Consider the following 8,073-nt stretch of genomic DNA (forward strand, 5'->3'; position numbering starts at 1 on the left):
AAAACAACAAACAAACAAACAATTACCAACAAAAAAAATTAAACGAGTAGGTATTGATGGGGTGTAGTTCAGCTGTGAGTACTCATGAGGCCCTGGGCTTTGATCAGCTATATTGAAGTATATGTACACAGCAAACTGCACTTTCGTAAAGTGTGATTTGATGATTCTCTATTCTAATAAACATTTCATATGAGTTTTTTCACTTTTCTCTTCCTCATTTTACCTCAGTCCTGGACACCCACCTACCTCCTTCTGTCCCCAAGCTTTTCCTGAAGCTCTTCTTGTGAAGGAGCCTACCCTCCCTCAGTCTAGCGTCCTCAGCTTAGCGCGACTGTCTGTGGTAGGAGCAGTAGGCTGTGTAGCACAGGCCTACGCCAGGGTTGCAGGACCTGCTGATGGCTGTCCTCTCTTTCTATCTGTCTCCCTCTCAGTGGGCACTGGGGTTGTTTTCAGATGCAGCTGTTGAGTCGTTTGTGCCTGTGCCTTTGGAATCATCCTCAGATTTCAGTGTTCCTGACTGTAAGTCATGGTCATATGCCAGTGGACTTTTTGTTTTGTCTGTTTTAATGTTTTGCAGTAAAGTCTTGCTTTATAACAAGTTCTTGTTCTATAGCCCATGCTGTCCTTGAACTTATGATCTGCCTGTCCCTACCTAAAGAGTGCTGGATATACAGGCATCTATAACCTGGCTCAGCTTTTCAAGATACTGTCAAATCACTTTTCAAAGTGGCTGTGCCAGTCCACATCTCCCTCAGCGCCATACGGAGTTTCTTGTTGCTTTCATGTTTGTTCACTCTAGTGAGTGTACAGGGGCCTCTGGTGGTTTACATTCGTATCTTGCTGATGGCTGAGTTAGCCACTGATGTAACTTCTCTGTGCCATTGTTTTTTTGTTTTGTTTTGTTTTTTTCTCCGAGACAGGGTTTCTCTGTAGCTTTGGAGCCTGTCCTATAATTCACTCTTAGACCAGCTGGCCTCAAACTCACAGAGATCCATCCGCCTGTCTGTCTTCTGAGTGCTGGGATTAAAGGTGTGCGTCACCACCACCCAGCTCTCTGGGCCATATTTGCTCAGAATGTTTTTCTCCTTAAAGTTGTACAAAAGTGATCTTGAGAGCAGTCTTGGTATCCATAGCCTCCTCTAGTCAATGGTGTCTGTAGGTCACTGGCAAAAGAATCCAAATAATTTGGCTTTGAGACCTATTAGTGCCTTTTTTTTCCCTTCAAAACAGGGTCTCTCCGTGTAACTGTCCTGCTGTCCTAGAACTCACTTTGTAGACCAGACTGGCTTCAAACTCTACCTCTGCCTCCCAAGTACTGGGATTAAAGGTGTATGCCACCATGCCTGGCTATTTTTTTTTCTTTTTCTGAGACAGGGTTTCTCTGTGTAAAAGCCCTAGCTGTCTTGGAACTAGCTCTTGTAGACTAGGTTGGCCTCAAACTCACAGAGATCTGTCTGTCTCTGCCTCCCAAGTGCTGGGATTAAAGTGTATACCACTACCACCCAGCATCCATGCCTGGCTATTAGTGACTTGTTTGTTTGTTTGTTTTCGGTTTTTCGAGACAGGGTTTCTCTAACTTTAGAGCCTGTCCTGGAACTACCTCTTGTAGACCAGGCTGGCCTCGAACTCACAGAGATCTGGGTGCCTCTGCCTCCCAAGTTCTGGGACTAAAGGCATGCACCACCACTGCCTGGCTATTAGTGATATTTTAAAGCAAAATATTTTCATTATTGTTATTACTATCATCATCATCAGTATTTTATAGCACTGGAGATTGACCCCAAGGCCTGGAAGAACATGCTGAGCAAGCTTAATCCACAGTACTTAAATGAAATTTCAAATAAAATGTTTAACCTGAGATATGGAAGTTAAGTCAGAGGTGAGATTAAAAAAAGTCAGGTGAAGCAAAGAGTTTGATGTTTGAGAGGAATGTTCACATATGAAGTGTCTCTGAAAACAGCAGAGACTTTTCATGCCTATGCCCAGGGAGAAGAGCCTGGAGTTATGATTTCTGAAGCACTATTGGAGCCCAGTCAGTAGGGGGCGCCCTGATGTTGCAGATACGGAATCTCTAGGTCTCCGGCTCTGAGTGTGAGAGTATACAGAACCGCATCTGGGATATGACAGACAGGCCTAAACAGCCTAATATCCAGACCTTGTTTGATGAGACTTTGTTGACGCTGACTTTGAACTTGAAATCCTCCTGCCTCTACTTCCTCAGTGCTGGGACTGAAGGCATGCACTACCTATCTAGTCAGGCTTTGACCTTTTCATTAAAATCAGTAGTCTTCATGCTTGAGCTCTTCAAGGCCAAAGGAAACACACTCCACCCGATCTGTTCCTTACATCAAGCAATAAATGAAGTCAATGCTGGAAGGCTCCAGAGCTCATGGTTCTTGTGCATTTTAAGATGTACTGTTTGAGAAGGCTGGAGAGATGTATCAGAGGCTAAGAGCCCTGGCTGCCCTTCTAGAGGTCCTGAGTTCAATTCCCAGCAATCAGATGGTAGCTCACAGCCATCTATAAGATCTGATGCTCTTCTGGCCTGCAGGCAATGCAGGTGAACACTGTATGCATAATAAATAAATAGACCTTTAAAAACAAAAAAAGATGTGCTGTTTGTGCCCTTTCTGGTGGGCACCAGTGACAAGCTGTGGATAGTAGGTATCCCATGTCTCGTAAGATAGTCCTGCTTGTAACTTAAATTTTTTGTTTTTATTATTTTTGTTTACATGTCTGTGTATGTGAATGTATGCCACTGCATGCCCTGGAAAGAACAGAAGAGGGCATCAGACTCCTTGGAGCCAGAGTTAAAGGTGATGTGGGTGTTGGAAAACAAACTCAGGTCTTATGGAGAAGCAACAAATGCTCTTAACTTCTGAGCCATCTCTTCAGCCCTGCTTGTACCTTTATTTTATTTTTTGAGACACTGTAGCTTTGGCTGTCCTGGAACTCATGACGTAGACCAGACTGACCTCCATTACAGAGATTTCACTGCCTCTGCCTCTGGGATTAAAGGCATGTACCACCACTGCCCAGTGAGAATTTAAGTGGAGAATTTCACAAATCCTTGTGAACCAACCAGGGTGATGTGACTTCAGCAGATTGGCATATTCAGGTTGGAATCTATAGAGTAGATTCAGGTTGTTTTGGGAACCTGTTTCTTAAGTGTTTCTATTCAAAACTGAAGTATTGCTGGGTGTGGCGGTGCATGTCATTAATCCCAGCACTTGAGAAGCAGAGGCAGGAGAATCTCTCTGAGTTCAAGACCAGCCTGGTCTACATGGTGAGTTCCAGGAGAGCTAGGATTACATAGAGAGACTGTAAGCATTGCAGCAAGGATGGAAAGGTATTGTTGGACCCTAGAGCCCAATCACCAAGGAGGAGAAACCATTCTCACACCACAGTTGTAAAAGCATGAGGATTTCATTAATTCTGTCACGACAGGGTCTTTCAGTATTCGAGAAACCAGAAAGACCCCAAATAGCTAGTACAGGCTACTTTTAAAGTAAAAAGCCACAGAAACAAGGGGGGGGGGAGCCTGGGAGTTGTTCTTTTAACTATTATGATTGGCTTATTAAAAAGGCTACTGGCAATGATTGGTCTGAGCCATGGCTGGAGGGCAGTTGCCAGATCAGGTGAGGTAAGAGGAAGCATTTGAGGGTTACTTTGACCCCTTCCCAGGGACTGAGTCAAAACATCAGGAACTGAGTCAACATCTTAAAGGTTATCTTGCCCCAATTTCTGGAGAATGTTCACAAAGACTCAGGGAGATGGAAAGTTCCCAACATTTCAGTACATGTGTGGGTAATTGTTAGATTCCTGGTTCCCAGGGAAGGAGGGAGCATTACTGCTGAGAGGCCTCAGAGTTGTCAGAAATGGCTTTAGAGTTATTCTAGAGTTTTACATTATCCTGGCGGTCGGGAGCCAAAAATACCACAAAGTCATCATAAGCATAGCTGCTTACAGCCCAGGTCCTGGGAACAGTTTCCCCAATGCAAGGGTAAGCGGTGGGTTTTCCCAATGAAGTTGTTACAGCTCTTCTCCACTAGTTCCTTAGTGTTATAGTTCTACTCAGCACAACAAACCTCACTCCAGGTTTATTGAGAATCCAGGAGGGTGGCTGCTTTTGTTGAGAAACAGCAGCAGACTGAACAGGGTACAGATTTCATGTAGGATTTCTTGGGGCTGTGGGTGGTGCTTCCCAGGTGGCTTGGGACTGGTAGATTTTTGTGGGCCGATTCTGGGGCAGCTCAGGGATTGGTGGGATTCTGTATTCACGTGGATTGGTGCAGTTTCAAGCCCTGCAGCCTGACTGTGCTGGGGTCAAGTCAGGGTCAGGGTGTCTTTTCTCAGTCCAAGTCTCCCGTCTAGTCAGGGGCATGGCATTTTTTTTCTTTGCCCCCTTTTTTTACCCTACATTCCCCTCTTTTTAGTTTACTAATAAACAATGGAGGCCTGGAAGGGGCAACATCATTAGACTACTTCCTGCTGCTTGGGGTCATCGAGGTCCTTGGAGCAATCTGGGTGCCTCAGACCTCTGTAGCTAGGGGCTGATAATCCTGTAATAGTAAGCGGTTAGAAATCTTCTGAATCTGTTGTTGAAGAAATCCAGACAAGAAATTTCTAGGGCATGGTGTAACTAGTAGGATTAAGAAAAGGAGAAGAGGGATTAAGAAGGGTAGCATCCAGTTCCATATTGGACTATCAGTGATCCACTGGCCAGAGGCTTCGAGCTGTTTGTTACATTTTTTAAAGATTTGTCTGAAGTTGTCAGATTTTATTTTTCGCTATACCTGATTGGTTAGCATAGAAGCAACATTCTTCCCCAGGGAAGAGACAAAGTCTACCTCTTTGCTGTTAGTAAATATAATCCTACGGTGGCTAGCAAGTCTGTTTGGCACTGGAGGGTTAGGATGGTCTGAGCCACCCATTGGAGATCCTGGATGAACTGTGAGGAAAGCCAATGGGAAATAGCTAGGGAGGGAGGGAGGTAGTCTGCTGCTCCAGAGGTGACACCAGCAGTTATGCCCAGGGCTGCTAGAACAGGCATGACCTGAATTGCTCATTTCTCATACTGTGATGCTATAAACCCAGTGATGGGAATTGGCAAGGGTTCTTCACTGGGTACCCCGCTAGCTTTGGAAAAAGGAACACCAGGGCACAAGTCCCAGACCACCTTGCAGGTAGGCAGTGGTATACTTGATTGCGGAAGAGAATCGAGGCATTGTGAGTGTTTGGACATAGGAGCTGGGTGGTAGTACTGAGGGTTATGGGATTACTACAATCCGCAGAATCCAGTTTGAGCACAAAGTGTGTTCCTGGGGGGGTTAAAGCAGTCTGTGAGAGAGAGATGTGGAAAGATATGGGGTGGTAATGATATTTGGCTTGGAGCAGTTAACAAGCGGCGAGGTGAGAAGATCTAATAAGACAGTGGGTGAAGCCCCAAATGGTGATGGTGAGTTTGACCCGGGAAGGACGCATAACCAGCATCCTGCAAAGCCATCAGTCACAGTATTATTCAGTAGATACACAGAAGTTAAGGTCTGAAATGAGGTGTATGACAGGGAAGTGGGATCAGTACCATCAAAATGGGTGAGACCAGAGATGTCAGGGCCTCTGGGGAGCTTTGGACCACTTTTCCTACCGTGTGTATATGCAGGGGTTCAGAGAGTGGGGTGTGTACTCTGTATTTTAGGCGTGCCTGATAGGCAACTGATAAATGCTACAGTAAAGTTTACCAGTGACCCGTCTCCCATTTGGGATTCCGTAGGTCCTTAATTAGGATAAAAGATCACTTTTTCTACAGAAAAGGTAGAACCACCTTCCTGTTGTGTGGGTTTTTTTTTTTTCTTTTTTCGCTTTTTGGGAGGACCCTCCACCCAACTCCCAAAAAAAACACACACACACACAGAGGCTTATTCTTAGTTATGAATGCCCAGCCTTAGCTTGGTTTGTTTCTTGCCAGCTTGTCTTAATTTAAATTATCCCGACTACCTTTTGCCTCTGGACTTTTATCTTTCTGTATTTCTGTATACCTTTATTTCTTTCTGTGTGGCTTGCTGTGTAGCTAGCTGGGTGGCTGGCCCCTGGTGTCCCCTTCTCCTTGTCTTACTCCTCAGCCTTTCCTCGGTTCTCCTTCTATTTCTACTTTGTCTGCCAGCTCCGCCTATCCTTGTTCCTGCCTCGCGATTGGCCATTCAGCTCTTTATTAGACCATCAGGTGTTTTAAACAGGCAAAGGATCACAGCTTCACAGAGTTAAACAAATGCAGCATAAACAAAAGTCACACCTTAAAACAATATTCCCCAACACCTTCCTGAATATGCATCATGTCTTCTATAGGACAACTAAGAGCGGTGTAGATCTGGTCAACCTTGACAGTAATCTCTAGTTTGATCATGGAGAGAAAGAAAAAAATAGGGGACAAGTTTTAGAACTAGATGAAGGTGTCACAGGGATAAATATCTCCTTTTGGCAACCTGCTTGTGAGCAGTCTTCAGACCCCACCATGTGAGTGGTCTGGTCGAACCATTAAGTATGGTTTAACAACAGCTCCGGGAACATCTGAAACCCTTTCCGTCATTCTAAATTACTTTCTTACTCCTTCAGAACTTTCATCTATGTAAGACTTTCCTGGAGCCTCTTACATCAGCTTCCACATTCTCAGACAAAACTTTCTTAGGCCCTCAGAACTTAGGTTATCTGCAGTGCTTGCTTAAACTTTTACTTTTTTTTTTTTTTTTTTTTTGGTTTTTTGAAACAGGGTTTCTCTGTGTAACAGTCCTAGCTGTCCTGAAACTAGCTCTTGTAGACTAGGCTGACCTTGAATGGAGATCAGTCTGCCTCTGCCTCCCGAGTGCTGGAGTGCTGCGATTAAAGGTGTGCGCCACCACTGCCCGGCCACATTCTCAGACCTTTATAATATTTTCTTGGACTCTTATGCTACTGGTCTGAATTTTCACCAATAGCCTCTCCTGGACTCTCTTTAGGAATTTCAGTCCTGCCACACAGTGCAAAGTCTCAGTTGCTCTTCATGACTCCATTTCTTTTTGAAACTAATTCCCCAAGTTAACTCTTAATGCAAAGTTTGGCTACCAACACGAGGTATGTTCCTATTTGAGTACATGGAGGTTCAGCTTCAATACCTTATTAAACAAGCATTGCTTTTTAAATTCTATCATAAACCCTGTTTTTATAATTTTTGTTTTCAGGACAGCAACTGTCATACAAAAATAGAGAAAACAGGCATAGGTCATAAGCCCCAGCGAAGGAGAGACAGATAAAGGAGTTGTAGATGGAATCAGCCTTTGATGGCTTGATATGGAGCAATTTCCTGACCCTGTTAGGACGAGCTGTTGGTTAGAGGTGTGGGTCTCTTGGATGATAAACATCCCTAAGTAAGAGCTGTTCCAGGCAGGTATAAATAAGAATTAGAGGAGAAAGCAAGTTTAGACAGAAAAGATTTGGGGTCATTTGCTTGTGCAGTGGCAGAAGTTGTCATTACTGAGATCAAGCATGCCAGTTTTGGTCATTTGAACTGTACTGAGGCTAGAAACTTTAATAAAATCAGAGTTCGTGGAAGAAGAGGTTTGGAAAGATCGCAAAATGAACCCCACTGGGGGCTGGAGAGATGGCTCAGTGGTTAAGAGCATTGCCCGCTCTTCCAAAGGTTCTAAGTTCAATTCCCAGCAACCACATGATGGCTCACAACCATCTGTAATGAGGTCTGGCGCCCTCTTCTGGCCTGCAGACATACACACAGACAGAATATTGTATACATAATAAATAAATAAAAAAAAAATGAACTCCACTGGAGAGAGTTTCTATAAGCTCCAGGTGGGAGCTGAGAGACAGGAGGGACAAGATCTCAGAGGCCCAAATGGGATGGGCTTAAGGAAGCTGTGGGGGGAGGTCTTAGCAATCAACTCCTAGGGGGAGGAGGCTGGAAAACAGGGAGGGTTCCAATAGAGGGAGAGGAGCAAGTGTCTCCCCCCCACCCCAGACAGGGTTTCTCTGTAGCTTTAGACCCTGCCCTGGAACTCGTTCTGCATACCAGGCTGGCCTCAAACT

Source organism: Microtus ochrogaster, linkage group LG8 (assembly GCF_000317375.1).
Source record: "Microtus ochrogaster isolate Prairie Vole_2 linkage group LG8, MicOch1.0, whole genome shotgun sequence".
NCBI classification, from domain to species: domain Eukaryota; kingdom Metazoa; phylum Chordata; class Mammalia; order Rodentia; family Cricetidae; genus Microtus; species Microtus ochrogaster.